This window comes from Dasypus novemcinctus, chromosome 8 (assembly GCF_030445035.2).
Source record: "Dasypus novemcinctus isolate mDasNov1 chromosome 8, mDasNov1.1.hap2, whole genome shotgun sequence".
Taxonomy (NCBI): Eukaryota; Metazoa; Chordata; class Mammalia; order Cingulata; family Dasypodidae; genus Dasypus; species Dasypus novemcinctus.
Genome location: NC_080680.1, coordinates 73,104,890 through 73,127,379, shown reverse-complemented (window position 1 = coordinate 73,127,379; position 22,490 = coordinate 73,104,890). Strand labels below are relative to the sequence as shown.

The window sequence follows — 22,490 nt, the reverse complement described above, 5'->3', positions numbered from 1 at the left end:
AGGTGTTAGTAGTGGATTAATGTATGGGACCCCTGCATGATGATATGCATGTTTGCTTAGTAAGTTAACAAATTTTACTATACTCTTATTGTTTATGTGTGTTCTTATATAACAACAATAATAATAGGGTGGGTTGGGGGAAAATACACCAGAAGTAAGCTATTTTGGTTGGTAATAATATTTTGAGGATTCTCTTTAATCATTAGCCAAAAATTGCTGTTTCACAACAATGTAAGTTATTGTTGATAAGGTAGGGTATGTGAGTGCTGTATGATGTTATGTATGTTTGTTTCGTAATCACAACTATTACTATACACTTATTGTTTGTGTATGAGTGATATACTTTAACAAATTAAAAAAAAAACTTATTGGTGAAATATCAATTAGTTAAATAAGTCTTCTCTCATCTCTCTCTCTCTCTCTTTTTTTTTTTTTTTTGGCTGAAGAGGTTAAGTAAAAAGAAACAGATTGTATGCTCTACACACCTTACATTTTGAGTGATGAAAAAACACCCTTTCCCTTCCTGTCTGTCAGAAATAAATTCTAACCCTGTCTGACAAGTTTAGGTCAGGGGATATAAGATTGTTTCTCCCAGGTCTCCACAGTCTACTCAAACTAATAGTTGATCTTGTTGCCAAGGGGAATAGAAGGTGATAAACCATAATTGGTTAATGTAGGCTGCAAGAAGTCAGGAATTAAATAACAACAATGCGATTGGTCCATAAACTTGGCTTCTATCTCTGAAGAAAAAGTGACTGAAATGTAGAGGACTGCCACAGGTCACATTTGGTTTTATTATTCTCTCATTTACTTCCAAAAAAAAGCAATGGTTTTTTCCTTCTGCTTCAGTTTTCTCATTTTCTTTAGTCTGCTAGGAACCAATTTTTGGACTAGTGGTAGGATAGTTTGTATTCTCCAGAACTGATTTTCCATTCAGTATTCCTTCAGTTAATTTTTATAGGTTCTGGTTCATGCCATTTTCATTAGTCAATCAACAAATAATTATTTGGGAACTGTGCTATATATGTGAAATTAGGTCACTGAATTCTAAAGCATATTCTAAACAAGATAAGTGAGAATAGGGGACTTTAAGGAGGCTCATATAATAAAAGACTTTCGTTGTAGGGTGGTTGACATTGGAGTGATATGGTCCAATCTTAAAGCTTGTTTCTTGTATGACTGCAGGCAGTATCTCTTAGCCTCATTTCCTCCTTTGAAAAATGGGGATAATTTACCTAGAAGGTAAATTCTGTTATATTGGCACCTCCTCAGCATCAATGTTTATTCGTTTCTGTCTTCCTTAAAGTCAAGGGAAGACTCAGTATAATGAACCAGTAAATTGGCACTGTTAAAAATATATCCCTTTGTAAATAAATACAAAAACTAATATACCCAGTTTCTTTTCTTTTCAAATAATTCTGCCTTGGACCCTTATTTTAAGAATTTTTCTTGACATTGTAAAAAGTTCACTCTGTTGCTTATTCATTATGTTTATGGAATATATTAAAGTCATGGGAAAGAAAGTGGTATACTGGAAAAAAATGAAACAAAACATTTGTTCTGCAAGTCAGGATACTTAGATTTTTACCCCTAATGCTGCTATCTACTGAGTGATCTGGATTAAGTTACCAAGCTCCCTTTGTAGTTTGCTAATTTATAAAATAGGTATAATAATACTACCTATTTTACACAGTGATTTTGAGGAATATTATCTGATTAGCATATGGTCACTACTAGTTTTTTCTCCACCTTGCTTCATCTGGAAATCAAAATATAGCTTTTGTCTACATAACAAAGTTAGTGGGGTAGATCATATTAGATAAATAATGGGAGCATTTGAAAAAGCAGCCTTAAATCTAAGGAATAAAGGACTATTAATTATCATCATGTGATTCTCATCATTTGTTCAGTCTTACAGTCTTAACTTTCTTATTTTTTTTTCCTAAACCTTGTTTTTCATGCTCTAGTCATTTTATTTGACCTCTCAAGTCATAGGATAAGAACATTCAGCTGAAACTTGAAAGAAAATAGTCTTTCCATCTTAACTTATATGTCAGGAGGCCTAAAGGGCTTTACCAGTTATGTCCTTCTGCCTGAGCCTTGAAGAAGATGCTAAAAGGGGCTTCCTTTTATCCAGAAATTATCTAAGTCAATAGGTCTTGTGGCTTCAAGTTCCTAATAAAAATATGAGGGGGCTAAAAGTAGAGTCATTCAAATTGGCTGTCGGTACTTTTAACTTTTGCCTCACTCAAAAACCCTGTCTAAAGAAATGCATACTTATAATTCTCCCATGTAATTCTTATGAAACCAAAGGCTTGAGAATTACTCTGTCAAATGGATATATTTATTATATTTATAATTCATCTTTTCTTTTATGTAGTTACTTGTTTGATCAGGTGAGGGTGAGTGTTACTTCCAGTTGTTATGGAAAATGCATGAAGGTGAAAGGTACTTTAAGGTATTACAAATCTAACAAGATACCTAAGTGATAGAAAAAAATAAGAGTTTAGGATGTTCTCATTAATCAATTCAATTAATTATAGGTGAAGCCCATTGTCATATATTATATACCATTAATTCTCCTTGACAATATTGACTTTAAGCTACTTTAAAGGAATTTTTTGTTTGTTTGTTTTTACATTTTTGTATCTGTAGCACCTGGCAGAGTATCAGGTACACAGTAGATACTGAAAAATAAATGTTGACTGAATGAAAATATGGATGTGAATGTTTCTTGGGAACTTTCAAATGTGATTTGAAACACATTTAATTTGCAGTTAGGTATGATCTGGAAAAGATTTCTGAGAGAATTAAAATGTTGGAATGGTAATGCTCACTTTCCTTTCCAATTTCAGATTATTTGATATTCTCCAAAATATAAGTATACAAACAAGCTAAGGGATGAGATTGCTGGCCTTTGCCCACATAAGCTTAATAGTTTTAATTATTGAAAGCATTACTTTGAAGTATTATAATACATGTTCACTTTATATATTTATAGCAAATAGGATAATATCATTAGTGTAAACCTGAGTCATTATTGAAAAGAATATAATTACATAAATTAATTATTAAGTCTTACTCTGTCCCTGTTATCCTAGTCAATGGCATAGTCAATCTATAGATATTTGTGAGTTATATTTATATGGCTAGAATAATGCAGAGTTCAATAACATTGCTAATGATTGGGAAAATGATAGCATTATATCCTCTGATACTCTGAATTAAGAAAAAATTAATCATTTTTTACTCAATTACATGCATTATTTGTGGGATAGAAATTTATGCAGTAGGTGAAAACTGTATATTTTGTTTCTTTAGTATTGAATTCAGTTTGACATCTCAAAGCAGGAAATACACCTTACTTGCCTTGTATATCTCATTATATGTAATTTTATATGACAAGGACCAAATAGAGGTGAAATCATTGTATCTTATTAAAGGAGACACAAATGTGTTTAGATATTCTGTGCACATGAGTGCTTTGCATGGTTAATCATGCAGACTAGAATGAAACAGACTTGGATTTGTATTGTGGTTCTACAGCCTAAGTTATCCTGAACAAGTTAGTTAATCTAAGCTTTAGTTTCTTCATCTCTAAGAAAGCCATAATTCCTACTTAAGGTATTATTGTGAGAATTATATATTACAGAATGAAATATTCAGAGCTACTGGTACCTAGTGTTATATAAAGATTGGCTATTATCACTAAGAGGAAACTCATAATTTTACTATATTCAATGTATTAGTCTAGATATACACTAATAAGGTAGCCACTAGCCATATGAAACTATTTAAATATAAATTTAAAGTAATTAAGTTTAAATAAAATAAAAAAATTCAGTGAGCAACAGCTCCATGTGACATATAGAACATTTCAGACATTGCAGAACCTTTCTGTTAGTGCTATTCTCTAGTATTCCTTTAAAATGTATTATTCTGATATGGAATCTCCCTGTAATGTGAATTTCTGTTATATATAATTAAAAATTGATCGGTCAATTTTCCTCATTTCCCTTGTAATTGATGACACTAAGCATTCTTGGGCAAGTGCAGATGTTTATATCTTACTTAGAGACAAAGGTAAAGGCAAAATATTCAACATGAGCATGGACCTTAAAAGATAGCTAGTTTTGGAGTGTTGAGAAAGAGAAGGACTTGAGGAATATCTTCCAGGTGGGCGAAGTCACAGAGGTAGGCCTGAGTTTGGCTGGCTGGATAGTTAAATAATCTTGTTTAAAAGAAGTAAAAAGTATATGGTTAGGATTAGAACAAGGTAAGATTTTCTTGGGAGAGCCAAACCACATTAAGTAGGGTTTTAATGGCCTGGCAGACATTTAAAAAATACCTATACTGGAATATTGAACAAAATTAGAGAAAAGGAAACATGGGATATAAAATTATATGTAATAGGTGGATAGATATGTGTTAAAATATAGTAAAGTGTTAATGGCAGACCTACTTGTTGGCATATGGATGCCTCATGCAAAATTCTTTAACTTTTCTCTATATCATATAGTAGTTTTCATTATAAAAAATTGAAAACTATTTTTTAGTTTTCCTGTAGTTTTTATGTAGACTGTAATTTCAACTATGTACTAAGTGCATATGAAACAAACACTGGAATGAGATGGCTTGAATGGGTTTTTGTAATAAAAAATAAAATGAAACACTTATTCATATTAATTTTTTTTGTGTTTTATAATTTAAAAACATTTAAAAAGAAGAGGCAGAGGTCTCTAACTATGTTTGATTTGTAGATAAAGAATTCCTGATCGCAGTATAGGAGAGTAAGGGATTGGATATTAGCCAGCTGTATGACTTTGGATCAATTACTTAATCTTAAACTCTCTAAATTTTGGTTTCCTTATTTTCCAACTGTGACAATGATAATACCAACTTCCTAGATTGTTATGAGGGCCGAATGTTTTAACACATGTAAAGTGCACAAAAATAGGGTCTTAACATTTAGTATATGTTAGCTAATTTTTTAGGGAAAAATATACAAATACTGCCCATGCCCTATCCCCAGTATTGTATCTATTTAGTAGGCTGTGCACTTTTCAATCCCTGCATCTAAGATGACTTTTTTTTAATGAACTCTATTTTTTTCCTTAAAGCTTGTTAAATGTTTTTGAAGAACTTGTAGAAAAGACTTACAATTGGCATCAAACGTTATTGTAGAGGGATAGCATCCCTTATAGGAAGTCAGAAGTAGTATTAAGTTTACCACAGAGCATCCTTTGATCCTGCTGGTTTACAGAACAAAATAGACTTCTGTAACTGTTAGCCTATTTGCACTCCCTAGGGAGAGAGCTTAATCAGGGATGAGACACTATGTAGAAAAGCAAAGCACAGAGAATGAGCTATCTCTTGAGTTCTCTTGGATGATTTTTGTACTCTCATTGATTTCTTTGCCTTGAATAATGGTAAGAGTCTGTATAAATTCAGCACAAAGTTCTCCATGCAGTTGGTTATGACTTCAACTTTCAGACTTTTCACTACAGAAGGCTCATATTCTCTTTCTGGCTACATTTACCATTGAGATGATAAATCGTTCCACTAGGGTTGGAAGAGGTTCTAAGGTTATAAACTGTGCTTTAAGTAAATATCCTATCTTTTCTTAATTCCAAAGAAAAAGGTATGGATGATTCCTTTGGTCCATTTACTTCTTTTTAAATAAACCTGCAAAATACAATCATGGGCTGTTTTTTATGGATTAATTTATAGGCATTTCCTGGCAATTAAATTGAACCTGATATTTCCCAAATATATAGTTGGCCAGACTATGCCAGAAGCACGGTTTGCCTCAGAGTCCTCATTTCACTGGGAGCTGGAAAGCCAGGGCTGTCTGGCAGGATGAGACAGTGAGGAAGGTAAAGACATACCTGTGTTCATTGTGGTGCTCAGTTCCATTCTTGTCACAGATTGGACTAATGCTTGGGACAGCATAACAAGGGATTCTTTTGTTATATGGAGAATTGTAGCTATCCCAATTATGCCTAACCTGCAGTGCATGGTTGTTTTGCATTGTTAGAAACATCAAAATACTTCTAGCCATTAGACATAAATGGGTATAATCTTTCTTCATCATTTCTGATTTCATGGCATTCCTTAAAGTCAGAAATGATACTTCCCATGTCTATATACATTGAAATTAGTAGTGACTGAGATGTGACTGTTAGATAAGTGTGTTGAAAAAATGAAAAAAAGAATGAATAAGGTAGTTAATAAAATATTTCAATTATTAATTTAATGTATTCTAGAAATATGGAGTTCTCTGATAATTTAACCATCATTATTTTATATAAAAATGTTTTGGAAATACTGAATTTAGAATGGGATTTTTCGTAATTTGTTTGTAAGTTAGATCTGCCTTTATAACTTTTGGAAATTATATTTTGCCCAGTTATAAATGTAATTTTTAAATGATAATTGCACAATTTTCCTACCCTCCAAAAATTACCACAGTTAATGTATTGGGATACTTTTATACTTGTTTCTATATATCACACACACTATTTAAATAATATAAATTTTTAAAGGAAACCTGTCCTCTGTTGATGAACATTTATGTTGTTTCTAATATTTTTTGCTATCTTTTGTTATTAAAAGTGAATATGCTTTTAGCCAAATTCCTGCACTTATCAAAGATTCGCTGAAGTAGACTACGATTGGTTTTACTCTTGTAAAAAAATGTTAATGTTGCTTTGGAATCTGAGTACCGTGAAAAATCAAATTCACTTATACTGAAAATATTAATAATAACTGCCTTAAAGATTTAAAATGCAATTGTTGCAAATTCAAAATTTAGCTTTGAAAGTATCCTAAGAGAAACATTTCTTCTATTATTTTTCAGATGTAAACTATACTTACCCACATGGTTATTTCTGTCATTTAATTGCAGCTTTTAGAAAAAGTGAGCTCTAACATCCAAAAGGTCTTTTATGTTTCACTTTATCTATATGGCATTCATGCTCTCTTCTAGGCCTTGAAACTTGCCATAAAGCAGTAGCCATTTGTAAAAAAAAACCAACAACAACTTTCTTTGTTGCTGTGCAAAATGAGAGAGAATTGGACTAGTAGACTAATTGTTTGCATATGTAACATAATGAAAGCCTAAAACATGACAAGATTAAACTAATAGGCTGAATCTTGAGATTTACAGTTCAGTGTGTATGTGCATGTATTTGTGAGAGAAAGCAAGAAGAGAGAGAGATGGAGAGAGGAAGGAAGATTATGAGGAAGAGGAGGAGGAAGTGGGTTAGCTAATATGAATATGAATGGCAAGGGAATTTAATTCCTACTCTTGCATCATTTTTGCCTTTTTGGTCCTCCTACCCAAATGTCTCTTCTTCCCATGTGTGCATATTATTTTGGAGCAATGTACCCCTGCAAAACATGTTCTTAGAGCTAATCCATTCCTGTGGATATAAAAACATTGTAAGAAGGACTTTTTAAATGAGGTTACTTCAATTAAGGTGTGACCTACTTTGATCAGGATGGGTCTTAATCCTATTAATGGAGTCCTTTTTAAGCAGCAGGAATTTCAGTTAGAGAGAAATCACTGGGCAGCAAGAAGCTGAAGGTCAGCCAAACCCAGAGGAGAATGGAGAGGCCAGAAGAGGCTGCCATGCATATTGTCATGTGACAGGAGCCAAGGACCAAGGATCAATGGCAGCCAGCTCCAGGATGTCAGTTTTTGGGAAGAAAGCATTGTCTTTATGACACCTTGATTTGGACTTTCTCTTAGCCTCACAAGTGTGATCAAATAAATCCTCATTGCTTAAACCAATGCACTGCACAATATTTACTTGAGAAGCCAGAAAAGTAAAACACCATCTTTATTTTGGCCACATCTTTCCACTCTTTTAATTTATTCCTGTCGCTCTATTCACATCTATTCACATTTGGGCTATTCTAGTGATATCCAGCTCTTACCTCTGAGCAGTGTCTTTAAAAAAATCTCAGCCCATTTATATCCCAGTTCTTTCATCCACATCATTTTCTCAAGTGACAATAAAATATAATTTGCCCGAAACAACCTTGTTTCTCTTCTTATCTTCTAAGGTTGGGACTTCCTCAAAGAACATTTTCAAGCAAAACCATATTCTCTTTTCTTTCCATACCATTCCATATAGTCTAATGACTTTGTACCTCCTTTCATTCCAGCATTTTCAAATTCTGTACAACAAATTTAACCAGCACACTCTGATGACTTGATGAGACTTCCAAGGGACTGGTGAACATTAGTACTGTAAGTTAGGTTAGGGCAAGGATCAAAAGCAGGGGAGCTTAAGTAATGAAAACCACTAAGCTCTGCAAAAAAGTTGTAATAGAACCTTGTCCTATGTGTCATTCCCTGTTCTTTCTCTTTGATTGTTGTGAGTTCTGATCTCACTCTTCAGTTATTGGTTACTGTGAGCTAACCCTCTTGAGATCTTGGCATCCTCTTTGAATAGGTTTTCTCTCATTTATAGTTGCTGTAGTCATCCTTGCTTTCTGTCTCTCTCTCTGTGTCTCTCTTTCTCCCACATCTGACTTTCTCAGAGTATCTCAGAACATTTTAACCTCTCTGAGAGTTAATGCATAGAGAATACAATAAGTGGGCAATTTCCATCAAAACATTAAATCTTTAGGTAATTTTATTTTCCCAGATCTGTCTCTTTTATGGTAGTTCTGGCTTGTGTTGTGTAAAGTGAAATAAACTATCAAAACAACAGAAACATGACGTAATGTTGCAGCGGCTTGCTCGGTCGGTAGAGGTGGGGTCTGGCTGCAGACGAGGGGTCGGTCCAGCTCTGGACGAGGGGTCGGTCCCGCTTGGGACGAGGGGTCGGTCCCGCTTGGGACGAGGGGTCGGTCCGGCAGCAGACGAGGGGTCGGTCTCACAGGGGTTGCGCGGTTCGGCTGACGGGGTCGCCCGGCAAAGCCGGCGACGAAGGGGTCGCCCGGAGAAGCAGGCGACGAACTGGGGACAAGGGAGACCAGGCCCTTGTCGGGGGCTCTCAGGACTGGAGGGCGCACGGCAGAAGAACTACCGCGGAGACAAGGTAAACACGCAAGTTCACTTTATTGAGGGAGAGGCAACAGTTTTATAGGGGCTGGGGAAGGCTGATTGGTCGAAGCCATGCCCTGTTCTGATTGGTTGCCGGTGAAAGGTCAGTGGGCGGTACTGGACGGGGGAGGGGTGGTGGTTAGGGATTGGCTGTCGCTGTTGCTGGGGGAAGGGGCAGGGTTTAGGGATTGGTGGCTGCTGTTGCTGGGGTAGAGGGCAGACTTGAGTTTCCCACCCACGCCTGGCTGTTGCTGCTGTCGGGGGAAGGGAAAAGGGCAGACTGGATTTTTCCGCCCACGCCTGGCTGTTGCTGCTGTCGGGGGAGGGGAAAAGGGCAGACTGGAATTTTCCGCCCTGCGCCTGCGCAGGGAGAAAGAAGAAGAAGGGTGCCGCCCCACAGGCATCGTGTGGCGCCACCCGGGAGGAGGGGCGGCCGCGGAAGCATGGCTGCCGAGAAGGGGAGACCCGAGGGCACTCTGCGCCCATGCCGAGCTCCCTTCAGGGGTGGCGGTGAGTCCGACCAGCCACCCTATTATGGGGGCAGCGGCTTGGCCTGCCGCGGCTGCTCCCCCGCCAGGCCAGCAAACCACACTTCAGCCCGAGGGGTGACCACATAATGTTTTACATATTGAAGTGGAAACCACTGTGCTTTTGTAAATTCAAAGTTTAGACTCCACAGATTGGGGCTACTGAGAGTTTGTTAAGTATGGACTTTATTGCAGCCATCTGGAATTGTGAAGCGTCACCTGTAAAAAGACAGACATTCAAACAAGGATTAGGTTTAGGAGAATCCAGGGAATGCTGAGCTAAAAGGAATAACGTAGCCATAAAATAAAGCCTTAATGTTTACCCCAGACATGGTCTTCTCATTCTGGTTCTTCTCCAAGGTAAAGCCTTTTAATTCTGCCAAATTTCACAGGCATAAGTTTATATGTTGCAATTTGGCCTTGCACTATATGGAGTGCCCAAGGTTGAGGCTAGCTAATTATTGTGGCACATCTTGCCCTTACCTGATCTTTCTAAAATAATATTTCTCCTTGTAATTCTTGACCTAAAAATGAAGTCATGATAAGTATAATAAATATCACCTCACTGAGAATTCTTCACAAACAATTTTTTTCTTGAGTTTTTATTTTTATTCATTTTCATTTTTTAAAATATTTTATTTATTTATTAGAGAAGTTATGGGTTTACAGAACAATCATGCATAAAATACAGGATTCTCATATACCACCCCACCACCAACACCTAGTATTGGTGTGGAACATTTGTTATAACTGCAGGCTTCTAGGGAGTGTGTGTATGCTTATATCATAGTGAGTTATATCAGTGGGTAGAAACACATACAATGAGTGGGAAAATATTGTACCCCCATCCTGGAGAGACTGATATTCTCAAATAGAGGAGAAGGTGTCTGTCAAGAGCATGGGTGGCTCCCAATGGGGGAGGACAGACTAGAGTGTCAAGCCCTCAGCAATGTTGTATCTATGAATCTTGTCCTTAAAGCAGTGAAGCTTGGTTGTCACTGAGGGCCCTGAGGGGAGGCAGAGAGAGGAATAAAATGGATGAAAGTGTGTGTGTGTGGGGTAACTGGGGGCAATGAAAGTGTTCCAAAAGTTTGTGCAACAATGGATGTAAGCCATGTTAAATTTCACCAAAAATTTATAAAAGTGTGTAGTCTAAAATGTAACCAAAATTTTTAAAAGGGTACAGTCTAAAATATAAATCATAATGTAAGCTATAATGGAACTATGGTTGGTAGCTATGTTTCAATATCTGTACATCAGCTGTAGCAAATATAACATCCACATGTAAAAGGATCATTGCTGGAAAGTGGGAAAAAGGTTTGATGTTGGGTATATGGGAGTCCCCTACATTGTATAGGTGATTTTACTGTTATCTGAAACTTTTTAGAAGACAAAACTTAAAAAATAAAAAAAAGAGAGTGTAGATACTGAGGAAGGAATGAAGGAGAGTGCCTTGCTACTGTACATGCAGGACAACACCTCTTACTGAGATGAAAGGCAAAATGTCAGAAACAAAGTTTTATGATATTTTTCGTTTTTCAATACCCCAATTTATTTTTTACTTCATTTTAGCTTTTCTAAATTGTTGTGTATGCTATTTCTAATCTTCAAACCTGTCAATACTATTTCGTTTTCCTACTAATTGAATATGGCAATATATTAGACTTCATTTTTTAAGAAGTTTTGGATCACAGAGGGGTTCAACTATGGGAGGGGAGGTGCACTGGTGTGGGGTGTCATTGATGGGAGATGTATGGGTGGGAGGGAGTTCTCCAGGGCATGCATGTAGAGTATATAGATATGTTTGGATGTTCATTGGGTATTGTCATATTGGATAGAGTTATACATGACAATTGAGGGAGTGCTGAGTTCCCATCCTGGGGAGCTCTGTCACATTCCCCAATGGAACAGCAACAATCCCCCAAGGGCAAGGACAAAGACCAATGAAGAAGGATGGCCCAATGATGGGCCCTTGATACTGATGATTATGCTTATGAGCTTGTGTGCTTAAAATTTCAACTAGGGCGCCTAAGAATTACCTCCTGAGAGCCTCCATGTTGCTCAAATGTGGCCACACTCTAAGCCAAACTCAGCGTGTTAATGCATTATTTTGTTTCTTTAATAGCAGTCATTCTAATAGGTGTGAAATGGTATCTCATTGTGGTTTTAATTTGCATTTCCTCCTGATAACTAATGATGTTGAGCATCTTTTCATGAGCTTTCTGGTCATTTGTATATCTTCTCTGAGAGAAGTCTGTCAGAGACTTTTGCTCATTTTTTAATTGGGTTCTTTGTCTTTTTGTTGTTAAGTTGAAGGATTTCTTTATATATACTCGCTCTTAATCCCTTATTGGATATGTGGTTTCTGAATATTTATTCCAATTCTTTATGTTATTTTTTGAAATATATTTTTATTTATTTTTAAAGGACGCATAGATCATACAAAATGTTACATTAAAAAATAGAGGAGTTTCCCATATGCCCCACTCCTCCCTCCCCCACTTTTACCACATTAACAACTTCTTTCATTAGTATGGTACATTCATTGCATTTGATGAATACATTTTGGAGCACTGCTACACAGCATAGATTGTAGTTTAAATTGTAGTTTACACTCTCTCCCAGTCCATTCAGTGAGTTATGGCAAGACATATAATGTCCTGTATCTGTCCCTGAAATATCATTCAGGATCTTTTCTGGAAGATTTTTCCTTCAACACTTTAATTATTTCAATGTACTGCCTCCTTGCCTCCATGGTTTCTGATGAGAAATCTACACTCAGTCTTTTTGGGACTCACTAGTATGTAACATGTCACTTTTCTTTTGTAGCTTTCAGAATTCTCTCCTCCTTTGCATTTGACAGTGTAATCACATATAAGTAGGTGTATTTTTCTTTATTTTTACCTTGTTTGGTGTTCTTTAAGCTTATTAGATTTGCATATTTACATATTTTGCTGTTTTGGAAGTTCTCTTTTATTATTTCTTTGCCTATTCCTTTGCCCGTTTCTCTCTTTCTTCTCCTTCTGAGATTCCTGTAACACATATATTTGTACTCTTGATTATTATCCCATAGCTGCACTAGGCTATTTTCACTTGTAATATTTCTTTTTCCTTTCTGCTCCTCAGATTGACACATGGACCTATTTCAGGTGTCTTGTCTTCAAGTTCACTGATTTTTTCCTCTGCCAGCTCTAGGCTACTCTAGAAACTCTCCTGGGAGTTTTTCATTTCAGTTATTATGGTTTTACACTCCAGCAGTTGTGTTTGGTTCTTTTTTTTTTTATTTATCATTTCTCTCTTTACTTAGATTCTCATATTGTTAATTGATTGGTATTCTGTAGTTCTTTCTCTGTACTTTCCTTCATCTCCTTCAGTGGTTTAAATATCAGTTTTTAAAGCCCTTTTTTTGCAGTTCTTCAGCTCATTTCCCCCTTTGGCCCTGAGGATGCCCTGTATCTTTAAATCTCAACCTTCTCCACCTCTGTATGGAGAGGCTTGAAACAATGGCTACCACTGCTTTTGTGGGTTGAAGCAATCACTTCCCTCAGAGATGAACCGGCAATCCAAATTGGCTTATCAAAAGCCATGATCAGAGATTAGCTCTGCAAACCAATTTTCTTGGGGAAGATTTTTATGTCCTTTTCTGTCAGCAGCAAGTTAGCCTGGAATCGCCTGTTGGGAGAGTGGGGACTGGCCACCAGTAGCCTCTGTGTGGAGAGAACAATTTATAGTTCTTTACTTAATTTATCAGCCACCTTTTCCCATTCTTCCCTGAATGCTGGGCAGTTTCTCTTGCCCTCTGGAGTTTCAAAATAGTTGTTTCAGATGGTTGTTGCCTGTCTAATAGTTTGTTTTGGTAGAAGAACTGGGTCCTGGAGCTCCCCACTTAGCTATCTTCCCTGGAAGTTCCTCCACACATAGAATATTTTAATGCAAGGCTTATTACCTCAAAAGAGGCTGAATCACAGGCCATTCTCTGTAACTCTCAGTCACCCAGCTCCTGAATATGTTTAGCCTGAACTCCTGGGATAATAGAGATAGATGGATCTATTTGAGGGGGCAATTCCGCATGCTGATAATTGGGCCCTGCTACATTAAATAGCTTCTCTGCTTGCAATTACAAAATGCTGCACTCATAACAGGTTTCTCAGAGCCTCAAATTCAGCATTCCTAAACAGTTCCAAAGAAATGTTATCATTCCAGGAGATGGTGACATAAAAAAAGGAGAGAGGGAGGAAAAGCTTTTGTGGTAAAAAAGTTTGTTAGTATGTTTTGTTGTTGTGGATATTCTCACAACCTTTACTATATTAAAGTGGTTGTGAATCTCAAAAAACTGCATGGACTATGAAGCATTTCCCAAACTTGATTACAGGGCATGTGTTATGCAGAATACTTTTGGATATAGTAATGTGGTTCCTTTGCTTCATTTTATAGATAAAGAAATAGTGCCACTCTTAAGACAAAGACCTGGGAATGGATGTATTTCAAGTGGTTGTATGCCTGCTTCCCATGTTAGATCCCTGGTACCTCCCAAAAGCAGACAAGCAAACAAATAAAAAATCCAACTCTCATTAGGGAGTGGATGTAGCTTAGTGGTTGAGGTGGTTGAGTGCTGCTTCCCATGTACAAGGTCCTTGGGTCATTCCCCGGTGGTATCTACTTAAAAAGAAAAAAATGCAAAGACCTGTCAGTTCACTTTGACAAAAATCAGGGTCCAGTTAGAAAGTGTTAAAATTTCTTTTGACTCTGGAGGAGTACACATCCCATATTCCTCTTTGACATTGTAACTGTTGGCACTGGTAGTTCTTTCATGCCCCCAGCGCCCCAGCTCCAGTTTTCTCTCATGACCAGCCAGTGTTACAGAGAGTTTCATACAGCCCCTTGCCAAGCTGCCTTTCATTTCTGTAATGGGAAAGATCCATCAATAACTCCCACTTTTATACCATTGTCCAACTTGATACTTAGTCATATTCATCACTAGCCATAATCTCATCCCATTCAGTGTGAACAGGAATAGTGACACAGTGATAGTAAAAATGAGTCACTTCATTTTTTAACCAATTGCTTTTTCAAAAAAATTGTTCACTTATGAATATTCCATTCTATCTTTCTTTATATTTCAAAAGAATGGGGTGAAAATTCAGGAATTAGTTGTTTGTGATTAACAATGAAGAAAGGATGTTAAAAAATAAAGATGAATTAATTTTATCTTTAAACTCAAAGTGTGTCTTAATTGTATCTGCATTTAAGAACCTGGATATACATAATCTATAAGCTTTAAAAGAGCTAATAGGATCTTTAGATTGGTAGAGAGAACAATACTAATTGGAACTGATGCTTGCTTTATTTGCAACACATGAAGTCATGTGCTATTCTGGCTACAGGGGAAAATTATATATTGAAGTCCCTTACTTTTTATATAAGCTGAGTTTCCCCAGACTTCACCAGCTTGTACAAGGGGTAAGAGAAAAATAATGAGAGTACATTTCTCACTCTCCTGGCAACAATGGCATGATGGCAGCTATCTATCCAACAACAGCTCCCTCTCTTAAAACTCATGGCCCTCTCCTCCATGCTGTGAATGGCCAGGTCCGTCCTTGTCCATCATGTTGGGCATCCCTCACATGATGAAGGGAAGAACAAACCTCCTCATGTTATGCACACATAAACACACACCCACACACTTACACATTAAACCAGTCATTCAGAAGAAGAAAAGAAACCTTATTTGCAAGTGTGATTATTTGAAAACTATGTTAACACAAAGGTCTTTTTCTGTCCTTTCTCTGGCAATCTAATGCATTTGTTTACTTTCACTGTTTCCTTCTCTCTGACTCTGTTTCTCTGTCTCTAATAACATCTTTTTCCCCTTAAAACTCACAGATGAGTTTTCTCTTACTCTGATTCTGACTGTTTCTCTGTCTTTTAATTTCCCTATGTCCCCACATTTTTCTCACCCTCTGTATATTCTTCTATCTCTTTATTCTGTTTTTGTCTGTCCCTTTATGTGTCTGCTGTCTTTTTCTTGATCTCTTTCTTTCTCTTTCCTTTTTGTTTGTTCTCTCAGTTAATTCAAAATTCCATTGGCTGGGCAGGAGTTATCAAAGTCCCAGGCTTGGAGTAAAGAGCTGTGCTAAAAACCAGTGATCTTCAGGATCACAGATTGGGGCAAGCTAACTTTCTTCTTCCTAGCCCCAGTTATTTTAATTGTACTAAGCTTCTAATTATGTTACTGTGGGTGATGAGAGATATCCCCAACTTGGCCTAAAATGGGATATCTGTACTCAAATGGTTAGAGGCACTCTAACATTTCAGCTATTGCTTTAACTCACTATTTCATTTGGTTTTCAAAATTCCATTGCTTCAGTAGTAGAGGTTACCAAGATCCTTTCAGGGAATCTGTTAAGAGAAAAACGTTTTCAAGAGATATAAGATATCACTGGCTTTTTTCACTATATTTCTGACTGTATTAATGGTGCAAAGGCAATGGTAGATAAAATTGCTGGAGTCAGCTCAATTCAAGGTGGTAACATCAAACTGTTACTGGTAGTCATATTTCTCAGCATCACGTATTTGAAGTAAAAAAGAAAAGCATTTCACTTAATAATGCTTTTGGTGAAGTGGTAAAGGCTTATTTTTGTATATAGCTCATCCTCTGAAAATCTTTTTAACATTCTGCATGATGAAATGTGAAGTATGCACAAAGCACTTGTGCTGCAACCTGAAGTATCATGTTGTCATGAAGAAAAACACTTGTGTGAGTGCGTTACAAGCCACACTAACCCCCTATTTTGTGAACACAATTTTTCTTTTCTTTTTTAAAAACAATTTTTATTTTAAAGAAACTTTAGATTACACGAATGTTACATAAATAATATAAGGTATTCCCATATGCCCCATTCCCTCCCCCTCCTAATCTTTCCCACATTAACAACATCCTTCATTAATGTGGTACATTAGTTACAATTGATGAACACATATTGAAGCATTGCCACTATTTACCTTATAGTTTACACTCTGTCCTGCACAATTTTGTAAGTTATGACAAAAATATAATGACCTGTATCCGTCATTGTAATATCATGCAGGGCAATTCCAATGTCCCAAAAATGCCCCCATATTACATCTGTTTTTCACCTCTGCTGGCCACTGCCTTTATATCAGTGATACACATTCTTCCATTGACAGAATAACAATAAGTCTATAGTAGAATAATAGTGAGTCTACTTTAGTTCATTTTTAAAAAAGATTTATTTTATTTCTCCAACCCTCCTTGTTGTATGTGTTCACTGTTTGTTCTTGTTCTCTCACCTGTTCTCTGTGTCTACTTGTCTTTTTTTTTTTTTTTTTTTAGGAAGCACAGAAGCAAACCCAGGACCTCCCATATAGTAGGTGGGCATATCCACTTCCCTGTGTAATACAATTTAACTTGGAACTTCAACTCTCAGTCAAACTGGAGCTATTCAGACTTAGATATTTACCACTGGCTTTTTATATTGCAGAGTGTGAAATGTTCACTGATGTGGTTTTAGATTCTACAATGCAACTAACCTTTTAGAAACCATAGTCATAAAATGATGGTGTGGGATTGAAGAAGACTATCCATAATAACTGAAAAATATATAAAAATATTCTTTTCTTTTCTAAAAACATGTCTGTGTCAGGCTGGATTTTCTTCATGTTTAACCAGAATAACATATCATTCAATGCAGATTGAATCTGGTTGTCTTATACTAAAGTCAGACTTTAAAGAAATTTGCCGAAAAAAAGTAAAACAGTATCTTTCTTCTCACCAGTTTTTTAGTTTGGAAAATATAATTGACTTTCATTTAAAAATTTAAGTTGCATGTTGTGGGTTTATTATTATTTTAAAAGCTGTTTCATACAGAATAATTATTTTACAATTGTTTAAAATATTTAAATATATTTTCAGCTTTCATTTCCAGTGTAATAACTAAAAATTTTTATAACCTATACACATTGAAGCTTTTCAGGGTCTTTCATGTTTAAAGCACTTAAATGGGTCCTGAATCCAAGAAGTTTTGATTTAATACATCTTCCTACATACTCATGCCCACGCAACTGGGTTCAGGTTCCTGGCATCCTGGACCAGCAAAGAATCTGGGTATTAATGATAAATGTTCAATTCAAGAATACCTCTGCTTTATTATGAAGCAACAGTCTTAGGCAAATCCAGGTATCTCATATCTTGCCTCTTGCATGGTAAGAAATGTCTTCAGTAGTACTTCCCAATAGCCAGCCATTGACTCTAGCCCATGATACACAATGGCTACCCTTGGGTGGTCATTTATATACTCAAACATTTGAACCCTTATATAGTGTGCCAACCCCTTGGCATTGTATATATATTTTACATATATTTAATCTTTGAAATAATATAGTGAGGTTAGTTATTTGAATCAGGTACCAAATATTTATTACTATGTAACAAACCATCTCAAGTCAGTGACTTAAAACACAGACCATTTTATTTTATCATTGTTTTGCGGTCTGGGCTCAGCTGATAGGTACTTCTGCCTCTCTCTCCTGGGTCACTCAGGCAGCTGTGGTCAACTGACAGCCTGACTGGGCCTGGATGCTGTAAGATGGTTACTTACATGTCAGGCAGTTGCTGCAGGGTATCAGGTGGACCATGTATCTACAGAAGTCTAGCATGGCTTATTTTTAGGGTGGCAGATTAGTTCCAAGATGACAAGAACAGAAGATGTAAGACCTTTTAATTTCTGGGCTTGGACGTCATAAAATATTACTTCCTCCACATTCTACTGGCCACACAAATCACAAGGCAAACCCAGATTTAAGGAGTGGAAAAATAAACTCAATAAAGATGGAAATGGCAAAATCATATTGCAAAGGGTATGTGTACAAAGATGAGAGGATTCATTGCAGCCATTTTGAAAGCACGGGTTCATTAGATCCATTAGATTGAAGAAACAAAGGTGTAGAGCAGGTAGTAAGTCACAGGTTGGGGGTTTGAACAGCAATTTTTCTGTTGCCAAAAGCACATATTCTTAAATATATATATATGTATGTGTGTGTGTGTGTATAGATAGATAGATAGATAGATAGATAGATAGATAGATAGATAGATTCCATTAATTTAACTCTAGGATTAATGTGAAATGAGTTTTTCTTCTCCTGCCATCTGTTGCACCAAATGACAATGTCTGTCCAATATCTCTGCTGTCTCCCTCTGTATGGTGTTCCATGTCCTGTGATATGACTGCACACTTCCTTGATAAATGTGTTTAAGGAATATTGTGGGGAAACCTTGGAGTGGACTGAATGCTATAAAGCCTTGAAAAACTCATTGAGGATTATAAAAAGGGACAACAAAATCTGCTTGGGCACTAAGCAGTTTTGCATATAGGAGTGAGACAAAGTAAAAGCAAGAGATTTATCCTTACAGTAGTGGATTGAAGAAAAAGCTGCATTTGGAAATCAAACACTGAGATTATATCACACTGCTGGCATTTACAGGATATCTGAAATTTGGCATGTGATATTAACTACAACCTCAAGTCTCCATCCATAAATTGGATCTAAAATACTCCATTTTCAGAAAATTTATGAATTTTAAATGGGATAATATATGTAAAGGTAATAACACATTGTAAATACTTAACAAAAGCTATCATTTTTATTACTATAAATTTGAAAACAATACTTATTTCTTAGGCTTTTACTTTGAAAATTAAATAAAATAAATGGAAAGTGCCTCAAAGAATGGTAGATTTTTCACTCTCTTTTCTCCTTTCTTTATCCTTCTAAATCATAACCTAAAAGTAAAATATAAATTCTTTAACAATGCCCAGTCAGGGAAACAAACAATATCTATTAGTTTAACAAAGAAAAATAAATTCAAAAGGTTTTTAAAATAGCTGTTGGAAAACTAGAAGAGGAAAATGGAAATTCTGAGGTTATATAGTGATAGTGGGGAACGAACGGAAGTATCAGGGTTTCTAGGTGCTTGCAAGGGGAACCCAGCAGACTGAAGGCCCATACTTCTTGGACGTGGTACTATGTAGCCAGTGTTAGTATCACAGAAGCTCAGAGCAGAAGCCTCACAGAACTTGAGTTCAAGAACTCTTAGGAAGGGAGGTAAGCTACCTGTTGCAGGCTCTGCTGGCAGTATAGGATGAGCTAGTCCTTGAAGCACTAGAAACATCTATAGACAGAAACTGACTGCTGCCAACAGGGTTAAGGGTGGTTTCAAATGCAGTGCTGCTAACATTGCTGACATAAGTGAAGAGGAAGGAATCAGCCCTTTTCTCTCCATCTCTTGCCCCTCATGCTCCTCCAGTACCCACTATTGCAGTGCATAAGGGGAAGCCAGCTGACAAAGGAGAAATGTGTACAGAGTCCCAGTTCTAAAAGGAGAATATAGAAGTGTGGGTTTGGGACTAAGAGACAAAAGCTTAAAATTGGACAAAATTCTTGGGTTACATTTACTGAAAGGGAAATTATAGGGGCTTTCTTTGTTCAAAGTTTATTTCTGAAGTGTTGGTATCCCAGTTGATATCACATCAAGGATCCTTGGCATGTACATCCATCTCCCTCAATAGATTTGGGAAGTTTTCAGCCATTATTTCCTCCAACTCCCCTTCTGTCCCCTTTTCCTTTTCTTCTCCTTCTGGGATGCCTATAATGTGTATGTTTGTGCATTTTGCATTATCATTCAGGTCCCTAAGTTCCTGCTGGATTTTTTTTCTATCTTTTTATTGATCAGTTCTACTCTATGTTTTATTTCAGATATACTGTCTTTCACATCACGAATTCTTTCCTCTGCCTCTTTGAATCTGCTATTATTTGCTGAGAGTGTATTTTTGATTTCTTGGATTGTGCTATTGATCCCTATCATATGTTATCTTTTTGTGTATGATTGCAGTTTCTTCTGTATTCTCTCCAAGTGTTTTCTTCATATTCTTAATCTCTTCCTTCACTTCATCAAATTGGTCCCTAATATATGTTTTGAGAACTTTAGTTACTTGTTTGATGTTCTACTCCTCTTCCTGGTTTTTAGTTTGTTCATTGGATTGGCCCATATTTTCCTGATTATTAGTTTGGTTTGTAAGTTTTTGTTGCTGTCTGGTCATCAGACCAGAACTCGGATGTGACCTTTCTACACATGCCTCTTCTGTTACTTTTACTGGACCTGTTGTTGGCACTGGAGTTGGTGTATACTCAGGAGACCTGAATCTCTGGACTATCCATGTGACAACCAGGCCCTGAGCTGCAACTCCTACCCTCTGGTTTATTGGACTTACCCAGGTCAGCTAACAGGGAGGTGAAGAAGGTCAACCACCACACCAGGGAGTCAAGAGTGCCTAAAACTGCAAGCAGAAGAATTGCATTCATTATTCCATCAATGTGGAATCTAAGCCCCCTCTCGATATAGAGATGGAATGGACATAACCATCCCAGGGTCCACAGGATGGAGGAATAAAGTATGGATTAGAGTGGACTTACTGATATTCTACTGTGGAACTATTGTGAATAGTAATGGAAGAAATTGTAACATTGATGTGGAGAAAGCGACCATGGTAGCTGCTGAGGGTAGGGAGAGGGAAGAAGAGATATGATGTGGGGGGCATTTTTAGGACTTGGAGTTGTCCTGGGTGGTATTGCAGGGACAGATGCTGGACATTGTATGTCCTGCCATGGCCCACTGGGTGGACTCGGGCAGAGTGTAAACTACAATGTAAAGTATTATCCATGTGGTGCAGCAGTGCTCCAAAATGTATTCACCAAATGCAATGAATGTCCCACAATGATGAAAGAGGTTGTTGATGTGGGAGCAGTGGGGTAAGAAGGGTAGGGGGTATATGAGGACCTCATATATTTTTTTAATGTAACATTTTTAAAAAATAGAGAAAATAAAGAATCCTTGAGATGTCAGTATTATTTGATAAACCCAGTGGGCTTTTTCATGTTTGATTTTTGGGAGAAAGACCTACTTGTGTCATTTAGTACCATTGTAATTCCTATTCTCTCAGAAATAGAAATCCAGGAACCTACCAGGAGTGCAAACTACACAACCTTTCTGAAGTGACTAATCTAAAATTGATGACTATTTGGTGCCTCCTTAAGCTTGAGATGTTTCACACAATCTGATGTTCAGTGTTTTCATTAGTGTGATTTGCATAACCAGGATTTTATTTATTTATTTTGTAGAGGATCCTGTTGTAATGAAACCAACATAGCTTTTAAAGAGGATAGAACCAGGCTGATGAATAAGTGTGAGTTCATTGTATTTTACGTGATTTCAGTGGAATTTCTTACAGTAAATTTGCCTCATAAGGGATAATGTTTGGGTGAATGAGAGAAAGAAAAAAAAAGAGAGATTTCTATGTCTAAGATTAACAGCCATTAACATTTCTAAGTTTTTGCAACAGGGCATAAAACCTCATAAATTTATGAATAAAGTTTCTGTTTACAAAATTGTCTAGGTGAGAATAAATAGGATAAATATACTTTTCATAAAATTTAAACTGACAATGGCAATAAATATGTTTAAATGTTATAAAATGATTTTATTTTATGCAGAAGGATATCCACAAACATCTTAAAAAGAGAAAAACTATAGCATTCAAATTATTTTTTTCCTAACACACTTGCTCTAACTTGATTGTACTCTTTCTTTAACCATCTATGTACAATTACTGATATTCAATTCACTTATTTTGTAACAAATTGACCAAAATACTCAGTTTTATGTGGAGGTTATTTTATACATTAATTATTATTTTCTATTTAAGAACATCTATTGATAACCAAAAAAATATAATGAAATTCATTATATGGAAAGGCAAGTGATAGCATCATCAGAGATTGATACATACGCAGTTTTTTCAGAATTACAGCAATAGCAGCCAGATGGAAAA

At 36.4% G+C, this 22,490-nt stretch overlaps 1 protein-coding gene across 11 annotated transcripts in view; it reads left to right on the top strand.

Annotated features, from left to right (window-relative positions):
- Positions 1 to 22,490, top strand: part of LINGO2 (leucine rich repeat and Ig domain containing 2) — a 1,371,976-nt gene that overhangs the window by 267,947 nt on the left and 1,081,539 nt on the right. Inside the window, exon 2 of one of the 11 annotated variants that reach the window (XM_058301967.1) lies at positions 21,781 to 21,845. The exons of the other annotated variants lie outside the window; for them this stretch is intronic. The gene's annotated coding sequence lies outside the window, so the exon portion shown is untranslated. The remainder of the gene's footprint in view (positions 1 to 21,780; positions 21,846 to 22,490) is intronic. 11 annotated transcript variants of the gene reach the window in all.